Raw genomic sequence first — 23,897 nt, forward strand, 5'->3', positions numbered from 1 at the left:
CAAATTCCATCCCAACGCCATTTTACTAGAAAAGCTATTCCTCACCTCTACCAGAAAGTTCGTAAAAATTTAATTATTGGGCTACAAAATGCCATTCAACCCATTGTACACTTAACCACAGATATAGGGACAAGCTGAACAGGGCAAACTAAAGATTATATGACTGTGACAGCCCACTGGGTTGGGGATTCGCCTTCACCAGCAGGAACAGCATCAGCATGCACCCAAGTACGTCACATTTTTCAGAAGTAGGCTACTCTGTGTATCAGCGGCTTCACTAAGAGGCATAAAGCTGACAATCTGTTACACTAAGTAAGGGATGTCATTGCAACATGGCTAATCCTGCTTGGACTCTCCTGAGGATATGTGATCTCTTTTTTTTTTTAAATTTCAATTTTATTGGGCTTTACACATATATATACAGGTTATACATGTACAACCAACAAGATGGCATGGTATGTTATTGACAGTGAGAAAATTACATCCTGGCACCAGTCCAAAATGTACTCAGAAATCTGTAAAAGAGATATGCCAACCCTTACACATACCTGCTAATAACCATATAACCAATAACATATAGACAAAGACAAAGGGAAATAAGGGAAGGGAAGGGGGAACCACATTAGGGGGGGGTCTAACAAAATATCTCATTTAAGCTTCAGTTTAGTTTAAAGCTCTGTTAACCCAGTAGGTTATGTATCTGCCAGGCACACGACGTGCCCAAATGGTCCATACAACCAAGCCAGCCCTCGGGTTGCAGAAAATGGGGGGGAACAATACCACTCAATCAGTCAAATTTGAAATCGGGGACTCTGGAGAGTCCAGAAGTTTTAACCATGGAACCTAAGTAGCATAATACATTTCAAACGAGTCTTTGGTTGACAGGTGCATCTCATCCATGATCCTATTGTGTTCCAATCTATTAGACCAGTCCCGAATACTCGGAGGCGTGGTTGATCTCCATTTCACTGGGATTACTGCCTTCGCTGCCAAGATAATACATTTTAAAAGAGATTTTTTAAAACTTGATAGAGGCATATCAACTTTATTTAACAGCCAGAACATCGGAGTGTTGGGTATGTTTTGACCTAGCAACTTCTGCGTGGTGCTCACCACCCGGGACCAGAACGTTTGCAATACGGGGCAGTCCCACCAGATGTGCAAAAGAGAACCAGAACCCTGGCTGCATCTCCAACAAGTATCGGGCACCCCGCGGAAGACCTTCGCCAGCTGCGCCGGGCATCTGTACCACCTGGTAATTACCTTCTAGTGGGTTTCAAGGATTGAAACATTAGGAGAGCTGCCTGAAATATTTTAGACCAGTCTGCCTCTTGTAACTCAACCCCTAAATCTCTCTCCCACTCTTTGGTAAATTTTGGAGGGGATACGAATAGATGTTCTACCAAAAGCTTATATATGGTTGAAAGGGAATGTGAGGGACATGGTGACCTGAAACACAGAGATTCAAACACTATTAAACTCCTAGAAGTGTGTTGTTTTGGGAGACCCTGTGACAGAAGGTGTTTAATCTGTAGGTATCTCCAGATCTCTTCATTAGGCAAATCCCATTTGGATTGGATCTATGTGAATGAGAGGACCCCCATAGCACCAACCAACTGGCTGACACGATGGATCCCTGCTTGAGACCACTGTTTGAAAGCTAGCAGGGTAATCCCCGGAGGGAACATAATGGGGTTAGTGGGGAAATTGGAGAGGATATACATGGAAGGTGTCACGGGCACTAGGAGTCTTTACCCAGGGATCACCAGGTGGTAGGCTTACCAGAGCAATGTAGGTGGTAATAGGGTACTCTGGTAGCAGGGTGATCACGGAACAGTAAATAGCAGATGATGAGATGCTCAGGAAAGTCTATGACTAGCAACACTGGTAATATGGAGGTAATAGTACACGAGGAACTGTATGGACAAGGACACGTGAAGGTAGTCAGTGGTCTGCGATAGCAAGTTGTACCACTGCTATAGTGAGGAGGAATGTCCAACAGAAACGAGGAGGTGATGAGAGTCAGCGGTCTGCGGATAGCAAGTTGTACCGCTGTCTGAGTGAAGGAATGGAATCCAAGTGGAGGTATCCGGGGAGTCAGTGGTCTGCGATAGCAAGTTGTACCACTGCTATGTGAGAGGATACTGGAACAGGTGAAACTGGAAACAGGGATCAGTGGTCTGCTACTAGCAAGTTGTACCACTGAATATATATGTGAGGAGGTGCACGGGGAGAGACTGCAACACAGGGTAAACACGGCACCTTAACACGATCCACAGTAATATGCACAATATAGATATATGAATGACTGAACAGCACTGCAAATATGGAAAGTCTCTTGAAGTAATCCGGAACAAGATAGTACAGTCAATGATGGCAACAGACTCAGCGGATAGCAGACTCCAGAGGAGAACCAACACAGTCCAGCAAGATATGCAATACACCAGCACAGTCAATGAGAAGTATGCATACCGTGGTTCAGAAGCAGGCAGTCAGACAGGAGTGCAGCGATACCTGAGCGGCAGGAGGCCGGCAGGATGAGAAGTCCCTGGATGGAGGAAGCAGAGGTCTAGTAGGTGCAGCGCACAGGTAAGTAAACCAACAGGGACACGAATCCACAGGAATCGGTAGAACGCGGAACTGGACTCTTGGAGGACCCAGGAGAATGGTGATGATCTAGCAGCAGGATAGCGGATGAGACACGAATCCAATGCGGACAGGCGGGTAGAGACCAGCGGAACACAGGAAGGCGTGGAGAGCGGATCAACAGTAGATGGACGACTAGCGCTGGCAGCAGCAGCAGGACTCTGCGGACACACGGAGGTAACCAGTAGCAACCAGCAGATGCAAATAGCGATGGAACACGGGTGAGCAGAGTAGACCAGGGGCTGTTGATCACGGAGGGTAGCGGATGGCAATAATAGCAGCAGTCTCGAGGAAACACGGGAGAGATGAGATGAAGACTGCAGTGCACAGAGGCAGCGGATAGGAATCAGCTAACAGTCACGATGATGAAACACAGACGAGTTGCAAGCTGGAGTCTGTAGTGCACGGAGGCAGCGGATAGGAATCAGCTAACAGTCACGATGTTGAAACACAGACGAGTTGTACGCTGGAGACTGTAGTGCACAGAGGCAGCGGATAGGAATCAGCTAACAGTCACGATGAGGAAACACAGACGAGTTGCAAGCTGGAGACTGTAGTGCACGGAGGCAGCGGATAGGAATCAGCTAACAGTCACGATGAGGAAACACAGACGAGTTGCAAGCTGGAGACTGTAGTGCACGGAGGCAGCGGATAGGAATCAGCTCACAGTCTTGATGATGAACAGGTGAGTAGATGTGGAGAGTGGCTGAAGTGCACGGAGGCAGCGGATAGGAATCAGCAAACAGTCACAATGATATGAGATAGAGTTGAAGTGGCTTAGCAGACTGTAGTGCACGGAGGCAGCGGATAGGAATCAGCTAACAGTCACGATGATACACTTGATGGTAGAAGTGGTATGGGAACCACAGTAGTAGAAGTGGTTTGGAAACCACAGAGGTAGAAGTGGTTTGGAAACCACAGGAATCAGCAGCGCTGAATACACGAGGAAACACAGGAACACCTTCAGAGACTCATGGGGAATGAGACTCCAAGATCAGGCAACGTGGTGTTGACCACAGGTGCTTAATATAGGGAGTGTTGCCTGATCTGCCAATTAAGTTAAAGGGACATACACTGAAGGGTAGAAAAGGGCTGCGCATGCGCAGACCCTCAGGATGGAGGACGGCCACGGTTCCTAAATGTCCGGGAAGAGGCACTCACGGTCCGGTGAGTGACAGTACCCCCCCTTTTAAAGGTGGGCACAGAACGCCTGGAACCGGGCTTGTCCGGATTTTTGGAATAAAACTTCTTCAAAAGGGCAGGAGCATTAAGATCTTCAGCTTTGATCCAAGAGCGCTCCTCAGGACCAAAGCCCTTCCAATGAACGAGGAAACGGAGGACTCCTCGCGAAATTTTTGCATCCAATACCTCAGTAATCTCGAAATCCTCCTCCTGGTGAACTTGAACTGGCTGCGGAGCTGAGGGAGGAGTTGAGAAACGGTTGATGATAAGAGGTTTGAGTAAAGACACATGAAAGGCATTGGAAATCCGAAGATTCTTAGGAAGAAGAAGTTTAACACATACTGGATTGATTATTTGAATGATCCTATATGGACCAATAAAACGAGGGGCGAATTTCATAGATGGGACCTTCAAACGAATATTTTTGGTAGATAACCAGACACGATCTCCAATTTTTAGTGGTGGAATAGCCCGCCTCTTCTTATCTGCAAAAGACTTATATTTGTTAGATGTCTTCTTTAAACAGGTTTTGACCTGAGACCAGATATTTTTGAAGGTCTGACAAACAGTCACCACAGCAGGAACTTGGGTGGGCGGGAGGGCAGGAAATTCCGGAAAAGACGGATGGTGACCGTAGACCACAAAAAATGGAGTTTTGGATGATGACTCATGGTACATGTTGTTATGGGCGAATTCAGCCCAGGGAAGCAATTCTACCCAGTTGTATTGATTGGCTGAAGAGAACATCCTTATAAAAGTCTCAAGATCTTGATTGACTCGTTCCGTTTGTCCGTTAGATTGCGGATGGTAAGAAGATGAGAGTGCTAATCGTATGCCCAAGGTTTTACAAAGGGCTCGCCAGAATCGGGAAACGAATTGTACTCCTCTATCAGACACAATCTCCGACGGACATCCATGGATACGGAAGATCTCTTTAATGAAATGTTCAGCCAGAATAGACGAGGAAGGCAAACCAGACAGAGAGACGAAATGAGCCATCTTCGAAAATCTGTCCACCACCACCCAAATAGTATTATGATTCTTACTAGGTGGTAAATCAGTGACGAAATCCATACTAATATGGGTCCATGGTTTGGACGGAATGGGTAGTGGTCGCAGCAACCCTGCTGGAGTTCTGCGGGAGGATTTGAACTGGGAACATAACTCACAGGAAGCAATGAACTCTTTGACGTCTCTCCTCATTGAAGGCCACCAGTAATTTCGAGAGAGAATCTCAAAGGTCTTGTGTTCACCGGCGTGTCCAGAAAAACGGGAGGTATGGAACCACGAAAGGATTTTCCTCCTTAGAGTAGGAGGCACAAGGGTCTTCCCAAATGGTAGCATTTTGGTGGAGGAGGCAGCCAGTGAGATACATTTGGGGTCTAGAATAGTATGGTTGGAAACCTCTTCTACATCAGAGGACGTCACAAAAGCTCTAAATAGAGCGTCAGCTTTTTTGTTCTTGGCAGCTGGTTTGAAGGTTATAATTAATTCAAAACGGGAAAAGAAAAGAGACCATCTTGCTTGACGAGGGTTCAAGCATTGGGCAGACTGGAGATATGACAAGTTCTTATGATCCGTGAAGATCGTCACCGGATGGCGAGCTCCTTCCAATAAGTATCTCCATTCCTCTAATGCAGCTTTGATAGCCAGTAACTCCTTGTCCCCGATAGTATAATTCCTCTCTGCGGGCAGAAGACCCCGAGAATAGAAGGCACAAGGATGGAATTTTTGCTGTTCCGAGCGTTGGGAGAGGATGGCTCCCAAGCCCACATTAGAGGCATCTACTTCTAGGAAGAAGGGAAGTGTCACATCAGGCTGTCGAAGAATTGGAGCCGAGGAGAAGGACTCTTTGAGAATTTGAAAGGCTTGGAGAGCCTCAGATGACCATTGCTTAGGATTAGCCCCTTTCCGAGTCAGGGCCACAATAGGGGATGCAATGGAAGAAAAGTCTTGAATGAAGCGTCTATAGTAATTGGCAAAACCTAAAAAACGCTGGATAGCACGAAGAGTAGTTGGCTGGGGCCAATGTAGTACAGCATTCACCTTGTCTGGATCCATCTTCAGGCCAACTCCGGAAACTATATACCCCAAGAATGGAATCTGGGGCAATTCGAATGAACATTTTTCTAATTTACAGAACAATGAGTTTTTCCGTAGCCTGGAGAGGACTTCTGCCACATGTTGGTGATGAGAAGGCAGGTCCTGTGAAAAGATCAATATGTCGTCCAGGTAGACGACGACACATACGTATAATAAGTCCCGAAAGATCTCATTGATGAAGCCTTGGAAAACAGCGGGGGCATTACACAGCCCGAAAGGCATTACCAGATATTCGTAATGCCCGTCTCTGGTGTTGAACGCTGTCTTCCATTCGTCACCGGAACGAATTCTAATTAAATTGTAGGCACCACGAAGATCCAATTTAGTAAAGATACGGGCTCCCTTGATGCGATCGAACAACTCAGTGATCAGCGGAATGGGATACCGATTCTTGATAGTAATGGCATTGAGTCCACGAAAATCTATGCAAGGGCGTAATGATCCATCCTTCTTTTTGACGAAGAAGAACCCAGCTCCAGCGGGAGAGGTGGAAGGTCGAATAAACCCACGCTGGAGGTTCTCCTGTATGTACTCAGATGTGGCTTGAGTTTCAGGTAACGAGAGTGGATAGACCCGGCCCCTGGGAGGAGTCTTGCCAGGTAGAAGGTCGATCGGACAATCCCAAGAACGATGAGGAGGAAGACGTTCAGACTGAGCTTTATCAAACACATCAGTAAATGAAGCATACTGAGGAGGGAGTCCCGGTGAGGAAGATGAGATGGAAGATTGCTGTACTTTGAGAGGAATAACTTGGGAAAGGCACCGATGGTAACATTCAGACCCCCAAGACGTAACTTGAGGAGTGCGCCAGTCAATCTGGGGAGAGTGACACTGAAACCATGGAAGGCCTAAGACAATCGGACTTGTCGTAACTGGAAGGATTAAAAACGATATTTCTTCATGGTGCAGGGCACCAATCTGAAGTGTTACTGGAGACGTACTCTGGGTGATGAGACCGTTGATGAGACGTGATCCATCTATAGCCGTCACAGTAATGGGTGTTCTTAACGTAATTACTGGTAGAGACCATTGATGCACTAATGATTTGGAAATAAAATTTCCTGCTGCTCCGGAATCAATCAATGCCTGTGACTCAAAGGTTTTGGTAGCAAAGGAAATCGTAACATCAAAAGCGCAGACTTTAGATTTCATAGAAGATGGAGAGGACTCCAGGGACCCTAACTTCACCTCTCCAGAACTAGTTAGGGCCTGGCATTTCCCGATCTCTTAGGGCAAGAGCTGAGCATATGAGTGGAATCAGCACAATAGATACAGAGTCTATTCTTGACTCTTAGTTTCCTCTCCTCTGAAGATAATTTGGAACGTCCTATCTCCATGGGAATCACAGAGGGTGAAACTGGACGAAATTGAGGGTTTGAACGAAGAGGTGCTTTAGCAGAAGTTGTTTTTTCAGCCTCTCTTTCCCGAAATCTCATATCAACACGATGGCAAAGAGAGATCAGATCTTCAAGTGACGAAGGAAGCTCCTGGGTAGTCAGTGCATCTTTAATTTTATCGGAGAGCCCCTGCCAGAAGGCGGCAACTAGGGCTTCAGTGTTCCACTGAAGTTCAGAGGCTAAGATCCTAAATTGAATGACGTACTGGCCTACTGTATGAGATCCTTGTCGCAAACGGAGGATGCTGGAAGCAGCGGAGGTCACACGACCTGGTTCATCGAACACACTTCGGAATGTAGAAATGAATTTGGCACTATCTTGCAATATTGGGTCGTTTCTCTCCCACAGAGGGGAGGCCCAAGCCAGGGCTTGTCCAGAAAACAAAGAGATAAGATAGGCCACTCTGGAACGATGGGTAGAAAAATTTTGAGGTTGGAGCTCAAAATGGACTGAACATTGGTTAAGGAAACCCCTACAAGTTTTGGGGTCCCCATCGTACTTTGACGGAGTAGGCAGGTGAAGCGTGGAAGCTGTAGACACCTGGGATGGCACTGGGGAAACGGAGGAAAGCACAGGAGCCTCAGTAGTGGCTGTCACAGTCTGTCCAGATGTTCCTTGGGAGGTTAATGATTGATAACACTGAAGTAACAGCTGTTGGCGGGCATCCTGTTGCTCCACACGGCTGACCAGATGCTGCAGCATCTCTTTGGCGGTAGGTTCCGTATCTGGGTCTGTCATGGCCTGATCTTACTGTCACGGGCACTAGGAGTCTTTACCCAGGGATCACCAGGTGGTAGGCTTACCAGAGCAATGTAGGTGGTAATAGGGTACTCTGGTAGCAGGGTGATCACGGAACAGTAAATAGCAGATGATGAGATGCTCAGGAAAGTCTATGACTAGCAACACTGGTAATATGGAGGTAATAGTACACGAGGAACTGTATGGACAAGGACACGTGAAGGTAGTCAGTGGTCTGCGATAGCAAGTTGTACCACTGCTATAGTGAGGAGGAATGTCCAACAGAAATGAGGAGGTGATGAGAGTCAGCGGTCTGCGGATAGCAAGTTGTACCGCTGTCTGAGTGAAGGAATGGAATCCAAGTGGAGGTATCCGGGGAGTCAGTGGTCTGCGATAGCAAGTTGTACCACTGCTATGTGAGAGGATACTGGAACAGGTGAAACTGGAAACAGGGATCAGTGGTCTGCTACTATCAAGTTGTACCACTGAATATATATGTGAGGAGGTGCACGGGGAGAGACTGCAACACAGGGTAAACACGGCACCTTAACACGATCCACAGTAATATGCACAATATAGATATATGAATGACTGAACAGCACTGCAAATATGGAAAGTCTCTTGAAGTAATCCGGAACAAGATAGTACAGTCAATGATGGCAACAGACTCAGCGGATAGCAGACTCCAGAGGAGAACCAACACAGTCCAGCAAGATATGCAATACACCAGCACAGTTAATGAGAAGTATGCATACCGTGGTTCAGAAGCAGGCAGTCAGACAGGAGTGCAGCGATACCTGAGCGGCAGGAGGCCGGCAGGATGAGAAGTCCCTGGATGGAGGAAGCAGAGGTCTAGTAGGTGCAGCGCACAGGTAAGTAAACCAACAGGGACACGAATCCACAGGAATCGGTAGAACGCGGAACTGGACTCTTGGAGGACCCAGGAGAATGGTGATGATCTAGCAGCAGGATAGCGGATGAGACACGAATCCAATGCGGACAGGCGGGTAGAGACCAGCGGAACACAGGAAGGCGTGGAGAGCGGATCAACAGTAGATGGACGACTAGCGCTGGCAGCAGCAGCAGGACTCTGTGGACACACGGAGGTAACCAGTAGCAACCAGCAGATGCAAATAGCGAAGGAACACGGGTGAGCAGAGTAGACCAGGGGCTGTTGATCACGGAGGGTAGCGGATGGCAATAATAGCAGCAGTCTCGAGGAAACACGGGAGAGATGAGATGAAGACTGCAGTGCACAGAGGCAGCGGATAGGAATCAGCTAACAGTCACGATGATAAACACAGACGAGTTGCAAGCTGGAGTCTGTAGTGCACGGAGGCAGCGGATAGGAATCAGCTAACAGTCACGATGTTGAAACACAGACGAGTTGTACGCTGGAGACTGTAGTGCACAGAGGCAGCGGATAGGAATCAGCTAACAGTCAGGATGAGGAAACACAGACGAGTTGCAAGCTGGAGACTGTAGTGCACGGAGGCAGCGGATAGGAATCAGCTAACAGTCACGATGAGGAAACACAGACGAGTTGCAAGCTGGAGACTGTAGTGCACGGAGGCAGCGGATAGGAATCAGCTCACAGTCTTGATGATGAACAGGTGAGTAGATGTGGAGAGTGGCTGAAGTGCACGGAGGCAGCGGATAGGAATCAGCTAACAGTCATGATGGTAGAAGTGGTATGGGAACCACAGTAGTAGAAGTGGTTTGGAAACCACAGAGGTAGAAGTGGTTTGGAAACCACAGGAATCAGCAGCGCTTAATACACGAGGAAACACAGGAACACCTTCAGAGACTCATGGGGAATGAGACTCCAAGATCAGGCAACGTGGTGTTGACCACAGGTGCTTAATATAGGGAGTGTTGCCTGATCTGCCAATTAAGTTAAAGGGACATACACTGAAGGGTAGAAAAGGGCTGCGCATGCGCAGACCCTCAGGATGGAGGACGGCCACGGTTCCTAAATGTCCGGGAAGAGGCACTCACGGTCCGGTGAGTGACAGAAGGGCTCTAAGCTTAGACCATTTCGGTAACGTGGGATCTAAAGTAGGATGAGCAATCTTAGGAATACTGGATAGCCAGAGTAATGTGCCAGTCGGGGATTCCAGAGAAAACGACTCAATTTTCACCCATTGTTTCGACCCGACCCTACTAGACATCTCCATTATTCTAACCAATATTGCCGCATCATAGTAAGAGGAGAAGTGGGGAAGTTGCAGTCCTCCCAAGTTTCTTTGTCTAAATAATATTTCATGCTTGAATCTAGGACGTCTCCCACACCACACAAATTCGTGCACCGTTCGTTGGATGCCCTGAAACCATGAGTCCGGCACGTGAATCGGTAAAGTCTGAATGAGATATAAAAGACGGGGAATGACATTCATTTTAATTATATTGACCCGACCCATCCAAGTAAAATTCTTACTCTGCCACTCCCTTAAGTCAGCTCGGACCCTGCCCAAAAGTGGTCTGAAATTGAGCTCATAAAGATATGTGAGGCCACTAGGGATTATTACTCCCAGGTATTTTAATTGGGAAGGGTGCCAAATGAGAGGAAAGGCAAGTTTCAAACCCTCTACCACTGAAGCTGGGGTCCTAATATTCATAGCCACAGACTTACTATAGTTAATTTTAAAATTAGATAACACGCCAAACTTTTGAAACTCACTGACCAAATTGGGTAAAGAAACAACTGGATTTGAGATAATGGCTAAAAGGTCGTCTGCGAATAAGGCCTGTTTTGCTCTTTCTTGCCAACTTGTAGGCCCGAGATATTTGGGTTGGCCCTGATAGCTCTTGCCAATGCCTCCATACACATCACAAAGATAAGTGGTGAGAGCGGACACCCCTGTCTGGTGCCGTTGTTCAACATGACTGGCTCCGACAAGTCTCCATTTATTTTAATCTGAGCCGTAGGTTGTCGGTAAAGTACCAGAATTCTGTGAGGACCAACCGGTCTTAGACCCAGGTGCTCAAGGATCCCTCTCATAAAAGGCCAACTTACGCGATCAAAAGCCTTCTCTGCATCAGTGGACAAAAGCATTGACGATGTTGCTGAACGAGAAGCCAGATGAATCAGGTCTATCACCTTGGTGGTGTTGTCCCAAGCCTCTCGACCTGGGACAAAACCCACTTGATCTGCGTGAATAAATTCTGGGAGTAGAACTTTTAATCTATTTGCAATTAGTTTTGCATACAGCTTAATATCCACATAAAGCAAGAAGATAGGCCTATAGCTCGCGCATTGGGAGGGGTCCTTTCCCTCTTTAGAGATCACAGTTATGTGTGTTTCCAAGCTCTGGGAGGGGAAAAAAGTATCCCTGGAAATCACATTGAAGGCCGACACCATTAGGGGTATCAACTTGTCTTTAAAGGTCTTGTAGTAAGCAATGGCAAAGCCATCAGGGCCCGGACATTTACCCCCAGGTGTAGATTTGATAGTCTCCCTTAGCTCCCCCTCTGTGAAGGGTTGCTCTAGTATGTCACTCTCTGGGCTTGAAAGAGTAGGAAAACCCACCTCCTTCAGATATGTCGAGATCCGAACTGAATGAGTGGAGCCGTCTGCACAACCAACCTGGGTCTCAAGATTATATAATTTGGTATAGTAAGTTTGGAAAGCACTGGCTATGTCCGAGGTCAGCTTACAGTCTCGGTCTTTACCATCCTTAATCGAGGCAATATAGGCCCTTGCTCGTTGTTTGCGCAAGGCCCTAACATAGAGCCCGGTCTATTACCCCACCGGAAGAAACGATGTCGGCACCTACTAAAGTCTAATTTGACTTTATCATTTAACAGCTTGTTAAGTGCTGACCTAGATTCAGTCAGCTTATTTAACAGGTCATTGGTCGCATAGGATTTATGTGCCATCTCTAAGTCTCTAATTTGCTGTAATAATTGATCCCGTCGAGCCGTACGTTCTCTCTTAACACGGGAGCCCAATTCGATGAGTTTCCCCCTCATGACACACTTATGTGCCTCCCAGATAGTAATTCTGGACACCTCAGAAGTATCATTATCTGTGATATAGTCATCTAATGCTGCGGCCAATTGATCTCTATAAGTTGTGTTTTTGCAGGAGAGACTCATTAAGGCACCAGGTGCACTTTTTGGTCATGGATTGAGTGAATTGGATAGTTATTGATATCGTAGCGTGGTCTGACCAAGTTATTTGGCCAATGGATAATGCTAAGAGGTAAGGAAGGGCCCTTTGTGAAAGAAACAGATAGTCAATTCATGAGTAAACATTATGTGGATGGGAGAAGAAAGAGTAATTTCTTTCTCCAGGGTTTTGAAGGCGCCATGTGTCGACCAGTTGGTGTTCATGAAGTACTCGTCTAACCTTACAGTGTTGAGATCTACGCATTGTCGACCAACCATTAGAGGTGTTAAGTTCTGGTTGCAGGGTCCAATTGAAATCTCCTCCTACAATCAGAGTTCCCTCTGCTAGCTCTGCAACTTTTTCGAAAAACTGAGATATAAACAGTGGTTGACCCTGATTAGGCAAGTATACATTGACGAAGGTATACATTACATCGAATAAGCTACATTTAATCAGGAGTGCTCTTTCTTCAACAAGGCGAAATTTTTGGATGTTCGTAAAAGGGAGTCTCTTAGAGAACAAAGTAGCGACACCCAGAGTCTTACCCTCGCTATTATTACTGAAATACGTATTAGTATAGAAGCCATCTGAAAGCCGAGGGGCCATTCCTTGCTTAAAATGTGTCTCTTGGATGAAAACTACATCCGCTCCCATATTTCTCATTTCTTTTAATGCCCGTGATCTTTTCTCAGGGAGATTAAGACCCTTAGCATTAACCGAGACCAATTTGAGTTGAGCTGTCATGGGGGATCTACATATATTGGAAGAGCACCTCTGATGTCAAACAAACAAGCAAATTGAATCAGCAGTTGTAAATACCAGGTAAACCTGAGCTTAGAGAGTAATGAGAGGATTGTAAGAGTTGACATTACCAGGAGGACTAGGGAAGGAAAGCCATATGAGGAAAAAAACAATACAGCACAGACAAACCTAATGACATATAAAGACATAACAGATAACACACAATTAAACCGCTCCAGGGAAACGGGAGAGGAGGAGCCACTCCCATCTCTCGGAATTCTTGCTGCGGTGTGGGGAGAAAAGGGGGGTTAGCGACAGTAACTAGCAGAACATCCTATAAAAGTAGCAAACATTATAAGAACTTTCAAAATAAAATCAGTAACAATACCAATATTAGTAACTAAAGTTGTTAGGAACCCCTCCAGCCGGCACAACACAACCCGGAATCTACTCTGCCAATTAGGTATTCATTGGAGCCCCTGATGGTGGGGACAGACTGGGCCGCAGACTGACAGAGGGTCGTAAAGTGTGTACCGGCTGGGGAGAACCCAGGCAAGCGGAGTGAGGTCCACGCAGAGGTAAAGGGCCGGCAGCAGACCAAGTCCAATTCAAAGCCAAGGGTCAATCAGTAGCAGTATCAGGATACAGGAACAGGAACAAGCAGGTCAGCAGACTGGAGCACAGAAGCTATAACCGGCAGTGAGGCTGCGGACCTCACTGCCTTAAATACATGGTTAGACCAATCAGAGACTAGCTCTGTAACCACACACAGGGCCCTGTTAATTAATTAAATCAAGCGCTAAATAGCCTCCAGGCTATTAGATCACCTTGCGCATGCGCCTGGCTGTCCCCTGTTGCCGGGACGCAGCGCTACACTGTGAGGCGTCCGGCCGTTGTCTTGACAACGGTCGGCGTTGAGAGGGAAGTGATGTCCCGGTCGTCATGGTGACGGCCGGGACGCTGGGGCAGACAGGAAGCGAGCCGCGGTGGCTGTGAGTACCGCCGCGGCTCGTGACAAAAGCACAGTAGGTCTGGTGGTTAGAAGATCCTCCCACCTAGACAAGCCCTGAACTCTAACTTGCCAAAGAAACGCTTGAAGAACAAAGATTCTGTGCCTAATAGCGATCCGGGTACACATCTAACTATAAGAATTTAGGTGATCATCTACAGGCCCATGCAAAGACATGGAGAGACATGGTGAGCGTAGGAGTTCCTCATTCTCATGTCCTGGTCACCAGATAGAGATCCACACAGGTAAACTGAGATGGGCAACATCGTGTAGAAAGAGGGGGCTGTACCACAAGTTTTATGGTTGAGAGTACCTCCAGTAGGAATGGCCCAAAAATTTCAACAAACCAGAGAAGAAACTTGAAAAACCAACACTTTTCTTTGCGCGATGTCAGGTCAAGAGCTGGGTACATATCCTTTGATAGCCGTTTCTGCACACATCCTCAGATAGAAGAAAAGTCAGGCAGCATGACAGGTATGGTGGACCATTCCTCCAGTATCTCAGCTACCAGAAGTAGCCTAGTATGAAAAGGTTGAAGAAAGGCAGTGCAGCCCAACAACATTAAAAGTATCAGTATAGTGCCGCCCCGGCTAACTGAGTGGCTAGTTGACCCAGAGATTCCCTGATCACATCGAGTACAGCAAAGAGGCATCTCCAGCTAAAGCATCAAATTATGTACCCAAAGACTCTGGAGGATCCCGTCATCTTCTCCTGGAACTTCCCGCCGTTTGCCAGGAATCTAGACCCGTCGGCTGCAGTCGGGCGAAATGTTGTTGCCATTCCGGCAGCAGCATCACCTGTATTCCCAGCTGCGAACAAAACGGATTGATATCTTGAGGTGATCTCAGAAACTCGGTCTTTCCATTATTGGACACTTGTAAGTTAAAGGGAAATCCCCATTGATATTAAATGTTCTTGGCCCGTAGTGCATCAGTTAAAGGTTTAATCATACGACGCATCTGCAAGGTATTCCAGGAGAGATCCTGAAAGATTTGAAGCCTGTTTCCCTCATACTCTATGCCGTCCAGCTTTCTCAATTTTTGGAGAATCGCTTCCTTTAGTACGTAATAGTGCAGGCGACAGATCACGTCTCTTGGGTGCTCAGATGGGGAGCCCCTTGGCTTCAGGGCCCTGTGAGCCCTATCAAATTGAATACTTGTAGAGAGATCCTGCTCAAGAATCCCATTGAAGACTTTAGAAAGAAAGGCAATTAGATCTTGTCTGGGTATTTCTTCAGGGATTCCACGAATACGCAGGTCATTTCTGCGGCCCCTGTTATCCAGGTCATCTACTCTACTTTGTAGCAAAAGAAAATCTTGGGCCTGCCAAGCTACAGTGTTACTGAGAAGATCATGCCAAGCCGTAGACTCATCTTTAAAGTCCTCTAATGTGGAGATTTTGGACGAGAGACGAGTTAACTCCGCTTGTAGAGTGGCGACCTCTTTTTTGACAGTATCTTTAAGACTGGATTCCAGTAACTCAAAGTCTTTCTTAGATGGAAGCTCAGCCTTTGTTGGTAGAGATTTGACTAATTGCAGAATCGCCCCAATCTCTTGATTGGTGCTCACAGGGCATTCACTAGATGAGGAGTCAGTTGGGGTAGCCATTTCTGCGACCTTAGGTGATTCAGGCGAAGATGATGGGCTATTATCTTGTTCTGAAGGAGCGACTGTAGGATGTAGATATTGCCGTAGATCTAGGAGTATCCACAGATGTTCCGGCTTTCCGCTTAGTCTGGCTTTTCTTATCTTTGCCCGTTAGATGGATGCACCACGGTCAACAAGTGGAAAGTGGAGATACAGAGATGCGCTTTTTTGGTGCTAGCCGCGGCCGCGACTACACCAACTTTTGGAGGTTTGCTTTCATCCTGTATATCCAGAGGATACAGCGGCACCGCTACCACTACAGGGGTGAGTGAAATTAACACCTTGAGGCCTTCACTACTGGATTAGAGTCTTTGACCGCTCAATGCTAATGGACTCTACCGGCATTTATTTACGGAGTAACATCTTTATACTGATACAGAGACTGCGAGCACAGTCGCGTTGGGAGCAACGCTTTACATTGGGACTCATTCAATCTTAACAGTCTGTTGGGACCTCCGTGTCCATTATCAAAGGACTATTGCTGTTTATAGATTTGGAGCCAGTGTATTTTGATGTTTACTATGTGGATGTACTAAGGTTGTCACCTTGCATTGTATGTTAACCATTGCAGCTTTGTGTTGATTATTATATCAGATTTTCTGTGCCGGAACCTTACTACAGTTCCGACTATACCTACATCCTAGCACGGATTATTGGCATTATATAAACACAGAGACTGCAAATCCCATTTACGTTTGGACTAACGCTTTACATTAGGACTCAACAAACCGTTTTCAGTTTCAGGACCTCCGTGTCCACTTTTAAAAGGACTATTGCTGATCCAGGATTTGAAGCAAGCTATATTGCTGGTTTATACCATATGTATGTACTTTTATATTGCCATTTTGCATGGGAACCATTGCAGCTTTGTGATTCAATAAATCATTTCTTACATTGGTTGAAACTGGATGAGCCAATTCGCCTTAATGTGTGCAGGGTGTCCAGCTATAGATATAACCCGATGAGGCAATCTGCACTCTTGAATCTGTCAGCCTGATGTATACTGGGAGAGAGTTTTATGATCTGCAATAGCAGAGCCTGCACCCGATGAGATTCACCACAGGGTGGCGGCAGAGGCAAACTTTTAGAGCTGTAAGAATCAGTAGCACTGTAAAATCTGCCTTAGTGGATAAATAAAGCACATAGACGGACACTGACCAGGGGAGCCAGCTGCCTGCAAGAAGATTTCAACGGAGTATTGGTGATTTATAATGGCCTGCCACTCCTCACTCGCCTGCAGCTCACAGGGCCAGGAACCACAAGCAGACCCACTAATTCGTCGACTACTGGGTCTCAATAGGCGCAAGTCTCACATATAGGCAGAGCACCCTGATAGGTCCCACGACATAGAGGCTCTCTATCCTCAGCGGGTGCCCCGGGACCCGCGGCCGGAAGTGCAGGGGCCGGTGACATCCGGTTTCGCGGCCGGAGCAACTTCCACACCAGTAGCGCCACAGCCTGTAGTCAGCTTACCCCGCCGTGTGATGAGGTCTTTCCCGGAAACAGGTAAGTGCAGAGTGGTGGATGTGCTGGGAAGCTGGCGGTCTTCCTCTCTGTAGCAGAAGGACGTTTGCTGGGGCGATGAAATGGAGCTGGTCACCATCAATATCCAGGGGTCCCAAGTGTAGAGGCGATCTCCAATGGCCTCCGGTGACCTGTCTGATGCTCCAATGGACCGCAGCGCGACCACTCAGTGCCGAGTCAGGCGCAGTTGTTTCTATCAGTCCCAGTAGGCCCCAAGCCAGAAGTTGCTTTGTACGGTCTCCCCGGGCACCATAAACACACTTGGAGGGAGCGGGAGTATACCCATCCATATCAGCCAGGCTCACAGGGTATTCAAGGTGCTTAAAACTAGGGATGAGCGGGCTCGGATTCTCGCAATCCGAACACCCCCGAACAGTGCGGATCCGAGCCCGATCCGAGCACTGTTCGGGTATTCCCACTGATCGCAAAACTGAAAACGAGGCTTAACGTCATAATCCCGCCGTCGGATCTCGCGAGATCCGGATTCATTATATTCCGCCGTCATCTTCACTTGGGCATTGATCAGGGAAGAGGGAGGGTGTGTTAGGTGTCCTCTGTCCTGCTCTTTCTTGTGGTGCTGTCCTGTGCTGTGTCCTGCTGAGTCCAGTGGTGCTGTGTCCTGTGCTCTGTCCTGCTGAGTTCAGTGGTGCTGTGTCCTGTGCTCTGTCCTGCTCAGTCCAGTGGTGCTGTGTCCTGTGCTCTGTCCTGCTGAGTCCAGTGGTGCTGTGTCCTGTGCTCTGTCCTGCTGAGTTCAGTGGTGCTGTGTCCTGTGCTCTGTCCTGCTTATGTTTTTTTATTTAATACTTGCAACATTACATACGTATCAACAAACAAAATAAACTTTACTAAGGATGGCACCAACTTATATTAAAAAAGGACCAACTAAAAAATGGCTGATTTTGCCAAACTTTAACTGAAAGAGTCCAAATAGGGCTATTTGCCCAATAAAGTCCAGTACAAATATAAAAGGATAAAAACACATAAAAACAAGAAGGTGCCACCATACAAACTACAACTCAACTCATATTTCCCACCATACCCTACTAAGAAGCAAGTTGCAGGTGCATGTTAAGCCATACTTGAAAAATTTTAAACACACAAAATCTAATGGGGTGAAAAGACAGCGAGAAAAGCCACTTAGAAAGGAGGAGCACCAGACTTTGACCCCCTAAGGAGGTCTCAGACTCCGCCACAGCCTGAGCCAGTTAGCATTGGACATCAGGCGACCCTCCATGCCCCTCAATTTCCACACCTCGTGAAGAATATCTTCCACCACTACCTCACAGGGAAGGACTTTCTGCCGGATGGTGACCTGACACCGTGCGTTCCACGTGAAAAACCTGACCACTAAACTGACTAGAAAAAGTGTACAAAAATCAAAAGCCCTCCACCTTGCCTTGAATGCCCCGTAGACCCATTCAGGGTAACTAAGCCCCGAAAGGCAGGGGATCCCCAGCGACCTGGAGACTCTTTTATAAACCTTTACATTAAAGGGACACTCGAGCAAGAAATGGTCCATAGTCTCCTCCACCCCTGGACACTCCTCCCGTGGGCAGCCACGATCATCAGCATTTCTGTGCTTAAGGTTCCCTCTTACATAAAGTCTCCCGTGAAAGGAGAGCCAGGCAATGTCCTGAAGCTTCAACGGGATTCTCCTCGAGTTAATCAAGGAAAGCCCCACCGAACTCACATCACCTGGGCAGTCTCTCAGTGACAGCGGAACCCAAAAGTGGGAGTGCAGGTCTCTCTTCTCCAACTCCCTTCTAGAAGAGCTCCCAACTTCCCCCGCCCCTAAGCCCAAACGCCTTGTCACCTTCAATCCCAAGGAAACGTAGGTCGGGAGATACCCATGCCGGACCCGGAAACTCTTAACGGTGCCTCCCCCATACCATGCACTGAGAAAGGGATCCACCCATACCTTGAATCCTCCCACCCACTGAGGAGGGGTCTCAACTAGGAGACTACTAAGGTGCAACTTCAGGAAGGTTGACATAAAGAAAAGCACAGGGTTAATCATACCCAGGCCCCCATCCTTCCTCAGTCGGTACGTCACGGCCCGCTTGACCAGGTTCAGCCTATTCCGCAGAGTAACTGGAAGAAAACTGCATAAACCCTAGACCACAAAGACTCCGGCAAAAGGCACACATAGCTGATGTACAGGAATACCGGGATCAGGAAGGTCTTGATCAGGTCCACCCTTTCCCGGAGAGAGTGTTTCCACCTCTTCCAGCTCACTACCTTCCGGGAAGCTTCCTCCAGCCTTAACTCCCAATTTTGCTTGGCATAATCACCAGGGCCGAAATAAATCCCTAAAATTTTGATCTTCTTACTAGCCCGGGGAAGACTGTCTGGAAGGTTGAATTCACAACCCTCCTCCCCCATCCAGAAAACTTAACTCTTTTCCTGGTTTACTAATGAGCCACTGGCCTCGGAATACCCGCAGACCAGAGTCGTTACCTCCTCAGCTTCCGCGGAACTCGACAAGAGAACAGTAACATCATCAGCGTAGGCCACTACCTTCAAGGGGCACTCCGGACCCAACAGCACACCTCCCAACGAGCTGCCACCAACCCTTCTGAGGAAGGGATCTATGGCAAACACATACAGGACACCGTTCAAAAGCCTCCCGCACCGTCAGGACAGCACTGAAAGTGCTTCGGCCCTTCACTGTAGTGCTGAGAAGGAGAGAGCAACTGACCGGAAACCTGCATCACTCTATTAAAAAGCACCTTCGCCAGAATCTTCCTGTCGGTATTGAGAAGAGCGATGGGGCGCCAGTTCTCAATACACGACTGATCTTTCCCCTTGGACAGTAAGATAAGGGCAGAGACCCTCATGGAGGGAGGCAATAAACCTCTGCCCAGGTTCTCATTAAAGACCTCCACGAGACGCGGAGCCAGGATGTCCCCAAAGATTTTAAAAAACTCAGATATAAGGCCATCTGGGCCTGGGGCTTTCTTGACAGATAAACCATCTTTCGCCATCCTGACCTCGTCCACCGTTATTTCATCACCCAAGGACTCAAGCAGGCCGCTAAAATCACCAAGGCCAGGAGTTTCCCTCAAAAAATGGTCCATCCTCTCTTTGTCAAGTGACTTCTCTGATAAAAGATCGGAATAGAAGGACCGCACAACACCAAGAATGCCCTCCTTCTCCTCCCTAAGGACACCCTCAGCATCTCGCAAGCCCCTCACCTCCTTAGCATCCACCGAGTTCCTGCAGCTCTGAAAAGGATCGGGCGAATGGTACTTCCCATAATCCCTGTCCAGAACCAAGGACGCATACCGGTCATACTGTATCTCTCTCATCCGAGCCTTCACCCGGGGGATCTCCCCACTATCCCCCTGGCCAGAGATCAAGAACCCAAGTTTTTTCCTCAGTGCCATGTAGGTGCTCTCTTTTAACAAGTTATTTCTGGCTACAAGGCCCCGAAAAAAGCTCCGGGTCCTTTTTTTCAGCATCTCCCACCATTCAGACCTACTCCAACCTGCCTCCAAAAGTGATTCCTGGGATTCAAAGAAGTCCCTAAAAGACTGTCTTATCAACTCCTCCTCTAGGAGCTTAGAGTTCAGGCGCCAAAGACCCCTACCCTTCCGAAGGGTCTCCGAAGCATTCAAGGAAATAGATAGGTAAACGTGATCTGAGAACTCTACCGGCCTCAGCTCCGGAGCCAAGGTTTTCGAGCTCTCCTTAACAAAAAACCTATCTATCCTAGACCTACAACTACCTCTATAAAAAGTGAAACCCATGTGGTCTGGAAAATGACGAATGTGTGCATCCACCAGACCAGCCTGCCTAACCATACTTACTAGGAAAAGGGAATCGCAGCCCAGAGAAGTCCTTGAACCTCCCCTATCCTTTGTCCTAATGACGGTGTTAAAATCACCACCAAAGACTATCTGCCGGGCTGTAAAAAGATATGGCTTTATCTCCATGAAGAGGCACTTCCTTCCCCATTTTGTTTGGGGACCGTAAATATTAATTAACCTCAGGTCGTGCCCCCTCAGATTGACATCTAAGACCATGCACCTACCTACCTCAAGCTCAATGACTCGCTGGATGGTTATCATGCCGGTAAAAAGCACCGCCACCCCACCATACGGCTTGGCCGCAAGAGACCAGTAGGAGGGCCCACGCCTCCACTCATTTTTTGCTTTATGTAAGTCAGCCAGCTGACCCAATCTGGTCTCTTGCAAAAATAAAAAATCAGCCTCAACCGTGCTGAAAAAATCAAAGGCCATAAAACGAGCTCGTTTGGAAAGTATAGACGCCACATTAATAGTGGCAAATCTAATGGGCCGGGAAGCCATCCTTCAGAGCTATAGACAGTAGTGACAACTCACTTCTTTTTTATTTTCCTTTTTGAGTCCTCATCCGAGGAACCAAATATTTTGTAGCTTAGGCCTGCTGGCAGAGACTCCTCCCCCCTGAGGATAACCTCTTCCCCTAAGGGGGGGACTCCAACTGACCCAGACACCTTACCTACCGACCCACTATGGACTCCCAAACCCAAGGGTTTAGCTCCCAATGACCCTGCCGGACCTGAGGGAAGATCAGGGGGGCCACAGAAGGAAATCTCAGGGGGATTGGGACTTACAGGAAAAGGACGCAAGGGGGGATCCTGCTTGTGAGAAGTACAGGCCAGGTCCTTACCCAAAATTGAGTCCCTCTTTACTACAGACTCCGGGGCTTTGTCCGAGGGGCTAACCTCTATGGGATGGGCTGAGGGGGAATCTTGTGTCGGTGGGGGGACAAGGTCTTCCACAGAAGGGGGGCCAGATGGGGATGCCACCTTATCCTTCAAGAACGATCTAGCAACCTCCTTATCACTAGCCTTCCTTACAATCTTTGCCACTTCCCCCAATGGTGGATCTCGGGTTTTTCTCTGCTTCCTGCCTGACTTAGCTCTTTGAAACAAGTTACCCCCCTCATCCCTCACGATATCTCCCTCCTCCATGCTCTCCTCTTCGCTGGACAAAAACTGAAACTTGTTTGACAAAACTATCCCCTCCCCTTCAGTTCTCTTCTTTTTACCCTTGCCCCTTTGTTTAGTCCATTGGCTTGCCGGGACCTTTGCTAGTGATGATGACAGTGTCACCGATGGCTTGGCAACAGGGGGGGAAGGAAGCGGAGGGGCAGGAAGCGGAGGGGCTGGACAACTAATGGGGTCCACCAATCCCACCATAGACTCGACCCTTTCCATACTTTCAGCCACCCTTATAATCTCCTCATCCATGATTACAGTATTGTGGGCCGCATGGGGACATTTACTGAACGGTTGTCCTATTACCCCGCATAGATTACACCTGATCTGATTACATGTGCGGGATTCGTGACCAATGTCATCACAGTGACCACATTTTTGTTGGTCACTGAGGTGGCGGAAGTCCCCACACCTGTGGCACATCCTCGGCTGGCCTGGGTAGAAACATTGAATCCTGTCCCTACCAATAAAAGCTGCCGATGGTAAATGCACCAGGCCAGCCTCCGTGCACTTCAGGTCTACCATGGTGGACCAACCGCCACCCCAGACCCCATGGCTTGGATCGGGAACCTTTACCAATGGGGATATCATTTTAGCAAACCTCCTAACCCAAAACCCTAGGTCTGTCGCCGGGATGGACTCGTTTCTTACTAAGATGGTTATCTTTACACGCTCTTGGCGCGTTATGGGGATCACCCTGTAGTTGATCCACGGATCTCTCCCCCTGCATCCACCCCAACTGTTCCAAAAAGTCTGCAGACCCTGGTAGGATACAAAACTCACATCATATTCTGCAGTGCTAACCGGGTGGATGCAGGCAAAGAGATCCGCTGGAACGAAACTAAATGAGTCCAGAAAAACCCGCAAAAAATCTGATCTACTTGGGGGTCCTTACCCATGAATTTCAACTGAACTACGTTACGGCGTTTAAAAGGTTGTGCCCCCACTGGGCCAGGGCCCATACTCTGAATATTTACACTGGACCCTGGACCTGAACCGGATACTATACCCGCATATGATACGACCCCCGGGAGGGGACCAAGTCCTACCACCGGGTGCTGGACAGTGACAGCCTTCTGTACAAAAATATTCCCACCAGGGTTTTGTCGTGACGAGGGGCCTGCCACTTCAGAAGCTACCGTTTGGGCTGCAGGTCTATCCAACACCACCCCACCATCAGCCAACATATTAGGCATACTTTTGGCTGTGTCTTCTATCAGAACAGCCGCCCTCCTAGCCCTGTCTGACACAGCCAAAGGCCCATAAATAGTTTCAATGATCCTATTTTTAACCGGACTAGGCACTATTATATCTGGATTATCTCCCACCTTCTTACGTTGTATATTACCTGACCCACATGTATGTTTTACTGACAGCGTACTTGTAGGTTTCTCTTCCACCCCATACATGGTATTGTCAACATCAACCATATCCACATTACCATCAATGATATCTGAAATACTGTTACTGGCATTATTAGTACTATTAACTATACCTTTATCAATAACTACATCTGTAACATCTGCAATGCCTCCTGAGGAAGTACCGCTCAACAAGCTCCCTGGGGCTGCAAGGTCCGGGACCACACATGTATTAGCAGCCTTCTCGGACCTATCACCTACTAGCACACCGGGAGCTCCAGCAGTGACACCTTCATTCACCGGCACAGATTTCATTGAAAGGCCTGCCCCTATAGACATATCATCAGAAATTATATCAGACATTTTAAGCATTGGGCCGTGAACAGCGGGTGTGCTGGCCGGGACCGCCGGGTCCGCCCGGCAGAGAGACTGCACCACAGAGGACGGCACAGCTC

This window comes from Mixophyes fleayi, chromosome 12 (assembly GCF_038048845.1).
Source record: "Mixophyes fleayi isolate aMixFle1 chromosome 12, aMixFle1.hap1, whole genome shotgun sequence".
Classification (NCBI taxonomy): Eukaryota; Metazoa; Chordata; class Amphibia; order Anura; family Limnodynastidae; genus Mixophyes; species Mixophyes fleayi.